This window comes from Meles meles, chromosome 11 (assembly GCF_922984935.1).
Source record: "Meles meles chromosome 11, mMelMel3.1 paternal haplotype, whole genome shotgun sequence".
In the NCBI taxonomy this organism is placed as follows: Eukaryota; Metazoa; Chordata; class Mammalia; order Carnivora; family Mustelidae; genus Meles; species Meles meles.
In genome coordinates, this window is record NC_060076.1 from 66066291 (window position 1) to 66081233 (window position 14943).

Below are 14943 nucleotides of genomic sequence, written 5' to 3' on the forward strand. Positions count from 1 at the left end.
CTCAGGTCCTGATCCCAGGGTCCTGGGATCGAGCCCCACATTGGGCTCCCAGTTCAGCGGGGAGCGTGCTTCTCCCTCTCCCACTCCCCTGCTTGTGTTCCTAGTCCCTTGCTGTGTCTCTCTCTGTGGAATAAATAAATAAAATCTTTTCAAAAAAAGAGAAAGAAAAAAAAAAGAAAAGGAGAGGGAAAGGAAACAAAAGGAAAGGAGAGGAAAGAGAGGAGAGAGGAAAGGAAAGGATGATAAGATAAGGTAAGGTAAGATAAGATAAGATAAGATATAATGCCAGTCTTAAACTGTTTCAGATTTTAGAAAGGGAGAATGGTCTCAACTCATTTTATGAGTTTGACATAATCTTGATAAGAAAATATGACAAGCATATTATAGGCAGGAGATTTATAGGCCAATTTTTCTGACTCAGAAGCAAATATTAAATTAAATCCCTTAAAATATTAGCAAATATAACAGAAATATAAAAAAGAAATATATACTAAAATCAACTTGGGCTGATTCTGGGAATGTAAGTTTGGTTTAATTTTCAAAATTTAGATATTGTATTGATATTAGGTATTATACGTAACTTTCCTAACATTAGTTTCCTTAAAATAATAGGACAACCCATTTCATCATGATACATTTTACATGAAAGTGCTACATTATTAAATTCAAGCACACTGTGTAAAGTTGGGAATGTATATTTTTATCACTAGAGCAACCAACAACAACAACAAAAATGTAAATAGTTAAAAAGCCAATAGAAGAACTGAAATTTTTACAAATATCCCAGCAACCCAAAAGCAAGCAGGAATGGAGGAAGAATAAGACAGAAAACAGTCTGTTCCAACAAAAAACAAATAATAAAATGGTATGTACAAATTCAAATATAAAAGAAATTACATTAAATGTAAATGGACTAAACACTCCAATTAAATATCAAGATTGCCAAAATGGATAAAGAGTTGTCTACAAGAGACATACATTTTTTTTTAATTTTTATTCCAGTATAGCTCACATACAGTGTTGTATTATTTTCAGGTGTATAATATAGTGATTCAACAATTCTATGTATTATTCAGTGATCATCAAGATGAGTGTCTTCTTAATCTTCACCTATTCCACTCATCTGCCCACCCACTTCCCCTCTGGTAACCCACTTGTTTGTTCTCTATAGTTAAAAGTCTGTTTTTTGGTTTCTCTCTCTTTATTTCCCCCTTTGTTTCTTAAATTGTACATGTGAGTGAAATCATACGGTATTTTTCTTTCTCTGGCTGATTACTTTGATTGCCATGTTGTTGCAAATGTCAAGACTGCATTTTTCTTTATGGCTGAATAAAATTCCAGTGTGTGTGTGTGTGTGTGTGTGTGTGTGTGTGTAGATATATCTATACATATCTATACAGATATAGATACCATATCTTCTTCATCCATTTATCTATTGACAGACATTTGGGCTGCTTCCATAATTTGGCTATTGTAAATAATGGTGCAATAGAAATAGGGGTGCATATGGTCTTTTGAATTAGTGTTTTTGTATTCTTTAGGTAAATACCCAGTAGTGCAATTACTAGATCATAGGGTAATTACATATTTAATTTTTTGAGGAACCTCCATACTGCTTTCCACAATGGCTGTACCAGTTTGCATTCCCAACAATGGTGCACAAGGGTTCCTTTTTCTCCACATCCTCGCTAACACTTGTTTACTTTTGTGTTTTTTACTTGAGCCACTGATGAGGATTTGATTTTCCTGAGGATGAGTTGATGCTGAGCATATTTTATGTGTTTGTTGGCCATTTGTATGTCTTCTTTGGAGAAATGTCTGTTCATATCTTCTGACAATTTTAATCATTTTTTTTTTTTTTTGGTGTTCTTGTAAGTTTATATATTTTGGATATAGACCTTTTATCAAATGTCATTTGCAAATATCTTCTCTTCCCATTAAGTAGGTTGTCTTTTACTTTTGTTGACTATTTCCTTTGCTGTGCAGAAGGTTTTTTTTTTTTTTTTGATGTAGTCCCAATATTTTATTTTTGCTTGTTTCCCTTGCCTCAGGAGATATATCTAGAAAAATACTGTTACAACCAGTGTCAGAGAAATTACTGCCTGTGCTGTCTTCTAGAGTTTTTATGGCTTCATAGGTCTTTAATTCATTGAGTTTATTTTTGTATATGGTGTAAAAAACTGGTCCAGTTTTGCACACAGCTGTCCAGATCCCCAGCACAATTTGTTGAAGAGACTTTTCACATGTATGTATGTTCTTGCCTCTTTTGTGAAAGGTTAATTGACCACATAACTGTGAGTTTGTTTCTGGGTTTTCTATCCTGTTCTATTGATCTATGTGTCTATTTTTGTTCCAGCACCATACTGTTTGATTACTACAGCTTTGTAGTATTACTTGAAATATGGAATTGTGATGCCTACAGCTTTATTTTTATTTTTCAAGGTCGCTTTGGCTATTTGGGGTCTTTTGTCATTCCATACAAATTTTGGGATTGTTTGTTCTAGTTTTGTGAAAAATGCTGTTGGTATTTTGATAGGGATTACATTAAATCTGTATATTGCTTTGGGTAGTATGGACTTTTTTTTCAATTTTACTTATTTATTTGACAGAGAGAAAGATCAAAAGTAGGCAGAGAGGCAGGCGGGGGAGAGGGGGCAGGCTTCCCGTTGGGCAGAGAGCTGGATCCCAGAACCCTGAGGCCATGACCTGAGCTGAAGGTAGAGGCTTAATCCACTGAGCCACCCAGGCGCCCCAGGCAGTATGGACATTTTAACAATTTTTTTCTTCCAGTTAATGAGCATGGAATGTCTTTCCATTTGTTTACATCATCTTCAATTCCTTCCATCTATGTTTTACAGTTTTCAGAATACACATCTTTCACCTCCTTGGTTAAGCTTATTCCTAGATATTCTATTATTTTTGGTGCAGTTGTAAATTGGATCATTTTCTTAACTTCTTTTTCTGTTGCTTCATTATTAGTGTATAGAAATGTGACAGATTTCTGTATATTGATTTTGTATCCTGTAACCTTATTGAATTCCTTTATCAATTCTAGTAGTTTTTGGTGGAATCTTTAGGGTTTTTTATGTAAGTATCATGTCCTCTGCAAATACTGAAAATTTTACTTCCTCTTACCAGTTTGGAAGTCTTTTAATCCTTTCTCTTGTCTTATTGTTGTGGTTAGGACTTCTGGTTATGATGTTGAATAAAAGTGGTGAATATGGACATCCTTGTCTTGTTCTTGACCTTAGGGGTAAAGCTCTGTTTTTCACCATTGAGTCTGCTGTTAGTTGTGGGTTTTTCACATATGGCCTTTATTATATTGAGGTATGTTCCCTTCAGACCTATTTATTGAGGGTTTTTACCATGAATGGATGTTCTACTTTGTTAAATACTTTTACTGTGTCTATTAAATGATCATATGATTTTTATCCTTTCTCTTATTGATATGATGTATCATGGTTGATTTGTAAACATGGAACCACTTGCATCCTGGGAATAAATCCCACTTGATTGTGGTTTTTTAAAATGTATTGTTAAATTTAGTTTGCTAGTATCTTTTAGAATTTTTTTGCATCCAAGTTCATCAGAGATACTGGCCTATAGTTCTCATTTCTGTAACCCTCATTTCAGTATCACGGTAATCCTGGCTTCATAGAATGGATCTGGAAGTTTTCCTTCCTCTTCTATTTTTTGGAATAGTTTGACAAGAATGGGTATTAACTCTTTTTTAAATGTTTGGTTGAATTCAACTGTGAAGCTGTTCAGTCCTGAACCTTTGTTTGTTGGGAGCTTTTTCATTACTGATTCAATTTCATTGCTGATAATCAGTCTGTTCAAATTCTCTATTCCTTCCTGATTCAGCTTTGGGAGATTATGCTTCTAGGAATTTATCCATTTTTTTCTAGTTCACAATAATCTCTTACAATCCTTTGCATTTCTGTGGTGTTAGCTGTTATTTCTCTGCTTTCATTTCTGAATGAGTCCTCTTTTATCTTTTCTTTTTTTCCTTTTTTCTTTTTTTAAATGTATCTGGTTAAAGGTGTTTCCATTTTGTTGGTCTTTTCAAAGAACCAACTTCTGGTTTCACTGATCTGTTCTATTGGTTTTTGTTTGTTTGTTTGCTTTCCATTTTGTTTATTTCTGCTACACAAGATACACTTTAAGTATTAAGACACAGAGCTTGAAATAAAGGAATTCAAAAAAGCATACAGCAAGCTTGCAAACAGCAAGCATAAGGATATCAGAGTGACTATCTTAATATCAGATAAAGTAGATTTCAAGTATTATACCAGAAACAGAGAGCATTTCATAATAATAGCAGGGTCAATTCCTCATTGAAGACAAAGTGATTATAAATATTTATGACTAATAAGAGAATCTCAAAATACATGAAAGTGAAACTGACAAAATTAAAGGGAGAAATAGATAAACCCCCAAATACAGTAGATTTTAACCTCCCTCTCTCAGTAATACTAAGAATATAGAAAATCTGAACATTTTCAATTAACTTGATTTACTAATTGATATTGATAGAACACTACAACCAACTGCAGAATAGATATTCTTTTAAAATGTACATATAGTATGTTCCATAAAATGGGCCATAGAAAAAAAATAAATTTTTCAAAATATTGAAATCTTGTAAAAATGTATTCTTTAACCACTATGGAATTAGAAATCATTAATGATGAAATATCTAGGAAAAAATAAATACTGGCAAATCAAGCACGCTTGTAACTAACTCAAGAACCAAAGGAAAAAAAATCTCAGGAAAAATTAGAAAATAATTTGAATTATATGAAAATGAAAATGTAACACATCAAAATTTATGGAACACAGATAAAGCAAAGTTCAAACATAAAAATAGGGCATCAGAAGATAGGTATGAAATTAATGACCTAAGTTTCTACTTTAACAAGCTAGAAACTGAAGAGTGAAATACATCCAAAGTAAGTAGAAGGAAAACAATAGAAATAATTGCAGAAATCAATGAAATACCAAAGAAACAACAGATAAAATTAACAAAGCTAAAAGTTTGTTCTTTGAAAAGATCAACATGATCAATAAATCTTGTTAGGCTATCAAGAATAAAACAGAGGGGTGCCTGGTGGCTCGGTCAGTTATGAGTCTGCCTTGGACTCAGGTCATGATCCCAGAATTCTGGGATCAAATCCAGGTACAGGGAATCCCTGCTCAGCAGGGAGTCTGCTTCTACCTCTGCCTCTGCCCCTCCCCCAACTCATGCACACACGCACTCTGTCTCTCTGAAATAAATAAAATCTTTTTAAAAAACACAATAAAACAGAATATAAGATATTCACATTAAAAATGCATAAGTATCACTCAGATCCTACGAACACTGAAAGAGTGAAAAGGAGTATCATGGAAATCTTTATCAATTTGACAACTTAGATGAAACGGATAAATTCCTTGAAAAGTACAATTTACCAAACTGACACAGCAAGAAGCAAAAAATCTTTTTTTTTTTTTTTTTTGCACTTTTTAAAAGGTTTTACTTATTGCGGTAGAGAGAAAGAGAAAGGGAGCACAAGCAGGGGGAGGGAGAGGGAGAAGCAGACCACTGCCTCAGTGCAGAGTTCTGTTCAAGGTTCAATCCCAAGACCCTGAGATACTGATCTGAGCAGAAATCAAGTTGGGTGATTAACCAGCCGAGCCACCCAGGTCCCCCTGTGGAAGCATTTACAATATTTCACACAAATATATATATATTTTAAAAAGAGTGTTCAACAAAATTATAATTACTGCTTCTACAAATATTTATAAGCAGAAGGAAATGAAAATATGAATATGTTAAGAGTGATAATTCACAGAAGTATTAAAATATAAATTTTGATCCCCATACTTTCATGCTAAATTCTCTGTAATGGGCATTATTAATTTTCTTTTTTATTTATTTTTTTTTTAATTTCTTTTCAGCGTAACAGTATTCATTGTTTTTGCACCATGCCCAGTGCTCCATGCAATATGTGCCCTCCCCAATACCCACTACCTGGTTCCCCCAACCTCCTACCCAAGAAGCAAAAAATCTTAATAGCTTCATATCTACTAACGGAACTGAAACCATTATCAAAAACCTTCCCTCAAAGAAAACTCCAAGTCCAAAAGACATTACTAGTAAATTCTATCAAATATTCAAGTATAAAATATTAGAAAATTTACCCAATTATTTCAGAAAAAAGAGGAGGAAGAAACACTTCTCAATTTATTTTATTAGGTCTGCATAACTTCAAAACCAAAACCAGACAAACATGAGAAAACTATAGACCAAAAATTCTTAAAATATTAGCCAATTAAATCCAGCAAATATAAAAACAACACCTCATGATCAAATTGAGTTTATCTCAAAAATACAAAACTAGTTTAAGATTAAAAAACACAATGAATATGAATCACATTGATTCATATAGTATGTTAACAGAGAAAAGGAGAAAAATTTATCTCAATGGATGCAGAAAACGTATTTGATAAAATTCAATACATAGTAACTATGAAAAAAAAACCCTTAGAAATTAGGACTGGAAGGAAATATCCTGCATCTGATAAAAGATAGTATGAAAATCCTACAGCTAATATACTTAATGTTAAAATACTGAATTTTTTCTAAAACAGGAATGAAATAAGAATGTCACTGCTTCTATTCACATTGTCCTAGAATCCCACCTAGCCAGTGAAATAAGGCAAGAAATAGAAATAAAAGATAAAAATTAAAGAAGTAGGGCATCTAACAAACAACTACTTGAACTAGCAAGTGATGAATTTAGCAACGTAGCAGGATATGAGCTCAATATATAAAAATAAATTTGACTTTTATATACTACCAGCAAAAAATTAGGATATTAAATTTAAAAGTTCCACTAACAATAGATCAAAAATATATAATTACATATAACAAAATATGTGTAAGGCCCATATACATAACTATAAAGCCCTGCTGAGACAAATTAAAGACCTAAATTAATAGAGCTATCATTCCATGTTAATTCTCCCCAAAGTGTTCTATAAATTCAATATAATTGATCTCCATAACCCTAATAAAATCCTAAAAAGATATGTTCATGGAACTTGACACATTGATTAGAACTTTACTTCAACATATAAAGGATTACATAAAGATACACAAGGTATAACAAGAAAGTAGTAACACAAAATTGAGTATTAGTCAAACCAAATAAGACCATTCTCGTCTTTTTGTTCTCTACCATTGTTCAGTCTGACTATCCTCATACTCAATTTTGTGTTAATTACTTACATACATGGACAAACAACTCAGTTTAAAGATGGACAAAGGACTTGAATCTTAATCACTTTGGAGCACTGTAACAAATTACCATAGACTGCATGGCTTAAACAACATTCTCACAGTTCTACAGTCTAGGAAGCTCAGGATCAAAGTTCTGGCAGATCGGTCTGGTGAGAGACCAATTCCTGGTTTACACATAGCTTGTAGTCTTTTTCTTGTACCCTCAGATGACAGAGAACAGAGACAGGAAGCAACCTTTCTCCTATCTCTTCTTACAATGTCACTAATCTCACCCTGAATTACTCCTCAAAGATCCCATCTCCAAATAATACTATTACACTGAGAATTAGAGTCTCAACACATGCATTCTGGGGGGACACAAACATTCAGTCTACATATCAACTTCTCCAAAGAAGACAGCTAGCTAGCTAGCTAGATAGCTAGATATGGCCAAAAAGCACATGGAAAGTTGTTCAACATCACTAGTCATTATAGAAATGCAAATCAAAAGCACAATGAGATACCACTTCACATGCACTAGAATGGCTATAATGAAGAAAGTCTAATAAGTATTGACAAGAATGTGCAAAAATAGGAAATCTTACACATTGCTGGTGGGAATGTAAAATGGAATAGTCACTGTGGAAAATGGTACAGCAGTTCCTCAGAAAAATAAAGAAATATCATATGATCTAGTAATTTTACTACTAGGTACATAAACAAATGAAAGCTATCACAGAATCCTGTACATGATAGCAGCATTTTTGTGGAAACAATCCAAATGTCTACCAAAGGATGAACAGAAAAGCAAATTGTATTTACATACAATAGAATATTCCTTAGCCATAAAAGGAATGAAGTACTTGCTTGGTTGAGCCTTGATAACATCATACTAGATGAATGAAAGAAGTCAGGTTCAAATGGTCACAATTGTATGATTCCTTTTACATGAAATATTCAGGAAAGGCAAATCCATGGAGATAAAAGGCCAATTAGTGATTGTCAGGGAAATGAGGGTAATTACTTCTGGTGTGTTCTGTGCTGATGAAAAATTTTAAAACCGAGAGATGGGGTTGCATAACATTGTGAATGCACTAAATGACTTGTATACTTTAAAATGGTTAATTTAGGGATGGCTGGGTGGCTCAGTTGGTTAAGCTGCTGCTTTTGGCTCCCGTCATGATCCCAGGGTCCTGGGATGGAGTCCTGCATTGGGCTCCTTGATTGGCAGGGAGCCTGCTTCTCTCTCCATCTCTGCCTGCCACTGTACCTGCTTGTGTGCTCAGGCTCACGTGCTCTCTCTCTCTCTCTGACAAATAAATAACTAAATAAAATCTTTTAAAAATAAAATAAAATGGTTAATTTATGTTATGTGGATTTTGCCTCAATAAAAAGATTTTAAATTACACTTTACATTTTTATGAGAGATATTTGTACATTTAAAATATAATCAGCATTATTTTTGTTCTTAAAGTTGAAAAAGTGTAAAATGTCAAGTTAATACACATCAATGATATAATAAACAGGAGCTGTTATTGTCAGCATCATTCTACTGAGGTAAGGAGACTTGTACACAATCTCGAATATCACAATAAATAAAGTAGTTTTTTCAGCAAATTATGTTATCTAAAAGATTATAAAGTACTGATATATAAGAATGGTCAAAACTTGGGCTGAGTTTTAAAATACTCTAACAAAATTTGCATTCCTAACCCATATTATATAAGGCAGTGTAATGCAGGAGTTTGGAGTCTGACCGACCAGTTTTATACTATGTGACCTTGGGCAATTTACATAATGTGTCAATAGATTTCAATTTTTTCATCAATAAAATGGGGGCAATAATGCCTAATTAACATGTATGCTTAACAGAAAATGTCTGTCATAGAGCCTAACAATACAGGGATCATTGAGTATAAGCTATAACACATGATTACCTAATCCAACTTAAAATTTATTAGTCCATTCAATAAAAATAAATTCACTACCTAATATATGCCAGGTGCTGTGCTAGGTGCTAGAAAAGTTTAAATGAAATGCTTATTTGTATCTGCCAGCAGTTCAAAATCCAGTTGACTTGAGGGTGGGGTACAGTGGGAAAGGAAATGAGTTGAGGAAGCATGGCTGAGAAAAAAACTGATGAGCAGAAAACAGTTACTAAATTCAGCAAGAGATTGATATGAGCAAAATGGCTGATGTAGACCTCAGACTAAAGAAGGTGGAAAGAATGTTTCACAAATGACAGAGGACAATAAAAAGTTTAGGCAACTGGATATTGACTACAATGGGACATGAGGAAACTATACAATGAGGGAAATGTTCTGTATTTTATTAGAGTGGTGGATATATGTGTGTGTGTGTGTGTGTGTGTGTGTGTGTGTGTATATATATATATATGTTGAATATGCATAACTGTATACTTTTGATCCATGCATTTAGTGTTTATAATTAAAAACAGAATCATACACACACATATACACACACAGATACATATATTCTTTTGAATTACAGGCAAACTGGTCCTCAAAGGCAGAAAAGATACCAAAAGATATCAATCCACTGCTTTCCTCTAAATTCATCTATGGATTGTTTCATTACAAGAAAACTATATTCTTAATTATGATAGTTCATAATTCAATCTGTTCATTTCTCACAATGATGAAAATCTTACTTTTAACTTAATTTGTCAAATTCCATGAATTTGAGAATTCTATAAAATATTAGGAAATTTTAATAAAAATCTAGGATTTTGTATTCATTCCCAATTTTAATTTCTTAGTCCAATTAAAAACTAAAAGTGAAAACAGATGAACTATTGGTGTTGAACACATCATGGGCACAAACGTACACAAGGAAACTTCTGGGGTGATAGATATATTCATTATCTTGATTGTGGTATTATAGGTATCATTTGTTGGGTGCATGTATATGTAAAACTTACCAAACCATATACTGTAAATTTATGCACTTCACTGTATATCAATTTTATCTTTAAAAAGTACATACACAACACACAAATGTACATATACACATACAACCAATAAGTCTGCTAAAACTAGTAAGAATGACAAAATCAAATTTTGTAAGAACATGAAGCAACCATAATTTCACACATTGTTGGCAGGAATGCAGAATGGTACAAACATTTTGGAAAAGGTTTGGCAATTTCTTCTAAAACTAAGCATAGGTTAGCTTATGACCAAGTAATTCCATTCCTAATTATTTACTCAAGAAAAGTGAATACATAAAAAATTGTTCAAGAGAATTCTAGCGGTTTTATTCATAACAATTAAAAACTGGAAACAGCTCACGTGCCCATCAGCTGGAGAATAAACAAAATGCAGCATCTATAAAATGGAATAACTACCAGCAATAAAAAGGAACAAACTACTTATGCAATTAATAACATAGATGAGACTCAAAATATTATGCTAAGTGAAAGAAGCTTGACACAGAGTACACAGGTATGATCTTACTTATATGTAAATACAAAACTAATCTATGATATAAAAAAGCAGAACAGTGATTGCCTCTTGGGGTGGTAGAAGACCAGGAAGAAAGAGAATGAATGACCTCTTCTGGAGTGATGACAACGTCCTGTATCTTGAAAGTGTTTATTTGGCTTACACTGATGTCAAAGCTCATGGAATGATGGGTACCCTTAAGACTTGTGCATTTCACTTTAAATTTTACTTCAAAATGAAAAAAAAATTGTAAATAAATACTGATTAGCTAATGACACATGTGTTCAAGTGTTTGGGGATAGGATATATTAATGACTGCTACTTTAAAATGCAACAAAACATGGTTTGATGGATGGGATAGGTAAGTGATAAACCCATGTATAATGACATGTTGAAAGAATCCAGGTGGTAGATATATGGGTATTCATTTTATAATTCTTCCAACTCTTCTATATGTTTGAAAAGTTTCATAGTAAGATCTTGGGGGAAAATCAGTTTATAAGACAGCAAGACTCCATTTTTGCACATTTATTTGTCTGTATACTCGTGGACCGACATATATAAAATATATGCATACATATGTTTATATATGTTGTATATTCAACTGCTCCCTCTCAATCCGATAGATCCTTCCAATTCACTTAAAGAATACTCAAGTTTCTCCTATTCCCAAATGATACAAACAAACAAAAAAGAAACTTCCTCAAAATTCCAACCTCCTTCAGCTACTAGGTCACTTTTGTTCCTTGCAAAGCCACATTCTTTTTTTTTCAAAAGATTTTATTTATTTATTTGACAGAGATCACAAGTAGGCAGAGAGGCAGGCAGAGAGAGAGAGGAGGAAGCAGGCTCCCTGCTGAGCAGAAAGCCCGATGCAGGGCTCTGCAGGGCTCCATCCCAGGACCCAGGGATCATGACCTGAGCCGAAGGCAGAGGGCAAAGCCACATTCTTAAGGAGGTAAGCATACTTCCCTTGTCTATGCCTTCACCTACTTCGTCTGGCTTGTGCCCCCGCAAATTCCAGCAAAACAGCTCTTGTTCAAGAAACCAATAATTTCTGGGGCACCTGGGTGGCTCAGTGGGTTAAAGCCTCTGCCTTCCGCTCGGCATGATCCCAGGGTCCTGGGATTGAGCCCCACACCGGGCTCTCAGCTCAGCAAGGAGCCTGCTCTCTCTCTGCCTACTTGTGATCCCTGTCTGTCAAATAAATAAATAAATAAACAAATAAACAAACCAATAATTTCCAATGTCACTAGATCAAATGTATATTTTAAAATCCTCATCCCTTGAAGAATGTAAAATATTAAACTGATATTTTTAAATTTGAAAGGAGAGAAACAAACTTCATTTGGTATGTAAACCAAGCTTTTTTAAAAAGAAAAGCTCAATTTCATATTATGGTCAAGTCAGAATGTGAGAAGGGGAAAACTTAAGGATGCTATCAGAAAAAAGGAAAAAAATGAATAAGATTATTCGGGCGCCTGGGTGGCTCAGTCATTAAGCAGCTGCCTTCAGCTCGGGTCATGGGCTTGAGGCCCACATCAGGCTCCCTGCTCCAAGGGCTCTCCTGCTCCCCCCTGCTTGTGTTCCCTCTCTCTGTGTGTCTCTGTCAAATAAATAAATAAAATCTTTAAAAAAAAATTATACTACAGTCCAAATGATAAATGCCAATGTTAATAAATGCCAAAAGTAAAATTTCATAGACCATTTTTACCTAATTCTACTGTATTTTGAAATTCTATTAAACTTATTAACTATTGTCCACATTTCTTTAATTGGTTTAGTCATTGTATTTATAGAAGTTCCACCTTAAATGGATCTCCCAAACCCCCTATTTATGTAGAACTTATTCTCTGAACTTTAAGAATAATAACTAGAGATGTAGGTCCCCAAGGATCAGAAAAATCCAACCAAGTATCAAAACTAGTGTAGAAACTATGTCCTAACCTTCAGAAGATAAGCCCTCAGGACTTTCAAAGCACATTCATAACACAATTGAAAGTGTTCCAAGGATTTCAGTGTGTCAGGTAATATAAAATTGTGCAGTAAAATCACTTGAAAAAATACAACATAAAATAAAGGGAATAACTTTATAACATGGACTTCAGAGATGAAAGCTGTATTTGAGCCTAAAACATGCATAAGAATTTGAATTGTATTTGGTAGTTTTGATGCGAGGAAACTCCCAACTAGCTCCCCAAAAGGTCACTTTTTGTAGCACCCTGATGTTTCTCATTTTGCAGATTAGCAGGCATTGGTGGGAAGACATTCTAGCATAGGCAAAAACAATAAAACTACATGTAAAGATAGTCATATTAGTTGTTTATAGTTATAGATAGTTATTTATTTTCCTCTAGTATTCATCCATACACCTTGGTCACAGATGATAGTTTCCTAAAGGTTCCTTTCTATATTCTTGCCACCTATTCTCCTGAGAAAGTAAATCTGTTTACTCCATAAGCAATTATTTAGCACCTTCAGTGTGCAAGCTTAGAACTATGTGCATTGCCTAGGCTTAAAGGGATAAACAGTATGGCTAATGGTGATAGACTATGATTATTGAATGATTAAGTTTCACTCTAGCTTTTTACATAAGAGCCTATACATAATTGCATTTTTCGACTATTTTTTTAAGATTTTATTTATTTATTTGAGAGAGTGAGAGCACACACACCGGTGAGCCGGGGGAGGGACAGAGAGAGAAGATGGAGAGAGAGAATCCGAAGCAGACTCTGGGCAGGGAGCCCTGATGTGGGACTCAATCTCCCAACCCTGAGATCATGACCTGAGCGGAAACCAAGATATAACCCTTAACCCACTGAGCCACCCAGGAGCCCTTAGACAATTTTTAAATGTTAAAATTAGTTTTTCACTTACCTTTGAGTTCCACTAACAATAGAGGTGTCGTGAAGAATAAAATGGCTTAAATTCAATTATAATGAAGGAAACACAGAAGGTAATCAGAAACTAGACAAACACTCCTGAAAATCCAGAGTGATTGTATAGTATAAAGTCTGGTTTCTGAACTCTAATCTTTTTAGATCACAAAACTTTGTGATAAGCAGCTTCTGACAGGACTCCCAATAATCCCCACCTATTGGTATCCATAGCCCTGTTTAATCTTCCCCTTTGAGTAAGAGCTGAACCTAGAAACTTGCTTCTAAAGAAGCAAATATGGCAAAAGTGAAGAGCTATCTCTTCTGTGATTAGGTTACAAAAGACCATGAGTTCCCTCTCACTTGTGCTCTCTCCTGCCCTCTCACTTGCTCTCCCTGAGAAAGTATGCTGCCATATTATAAGAAATTCCATTAAGAGGCTCCTATAGCAAGGAACCAAGGGAGCCCTTCACCAATAAATAGCTCACAAGAAACTGAGGCCTCAGTCTAACATCCCACAAAGAACTGAATCCTGCCAACAATCATGTGCCCAGGAAGGGAGTCCGCCGTAGTCCAACCTTGAGAGGACTGCTGCCTTGTGAGAGCCTGAACCAGACGACCCAGCTAATCTGTACCTGGATTCCTGACCCACAGAAACTGTAATATGATAAATGCATTGTTGTAAGCTGCTGAAGTTTGGAGTAATTTCTTTTTTTTTTTTTTTTTTTTTTCTCATTTTATTTATTTTTTCAGCGTAACAGTATTCATTCTTCTTGCACAACACCCAGTGCTCCATGCAAAACGTGCCCTCCCCATTACCCACCACCTGTTCCCCCAACCTCCCACCCCTGACCCTTCAAAACCCTCAGGTTGCCCCAACCTCCCACCCCTGACCCTTCAAAACCCTCAGGTTGTTTTTCAGAGTCCATAGTCTCTTATGGTTCGCTTCCCCTCCCCAATGTCCATAGTAATTTCTTATACAGCAATAGATAACTAGCACTTCCTCTCAAGACTTCTGGCACACATTTTAGGGAAATAGGAAACCTCCCTGAAGTCCATCAGTAGAATTCCTAGTGGTTCAGGGATCCCAGATTAAGAAACTTCTGATATGATAAATCCTAAACAATATACACAAAATGCCCGCAAGAAATCAATTTAACCATGCTATGTAGCTTAACAAATGGCAGTATACTTTCCTTCCACACAGTATTGCTAAGAAAGTTAAACTACTTTAAATATACCTGGTATCTTAGTACTAGTATTACCAAAGGTAAAATCAAGCCAAGTTATACCAAAACATTATTCTGAATAACATATTTCAGATACTAAATAAGTAGTG

At 34.5% G+C, this 14943-nt stretch overlaps 1 protein-coding gene across 1 annotated transcript in view; it reads right to left on the bottom strand.

Annotated features, from left to right (window-relative positions):
* The window catches only part of ERCC6L2 (ERCC excision repair 6 like 2), a 135221-nt gene that overhangs the window by 113870 nt on the left and 6408 nt on the right, over positions 1-14943 (bottom strand). The gene's annotated exons all lie outside the window — the stretch shown is intronic.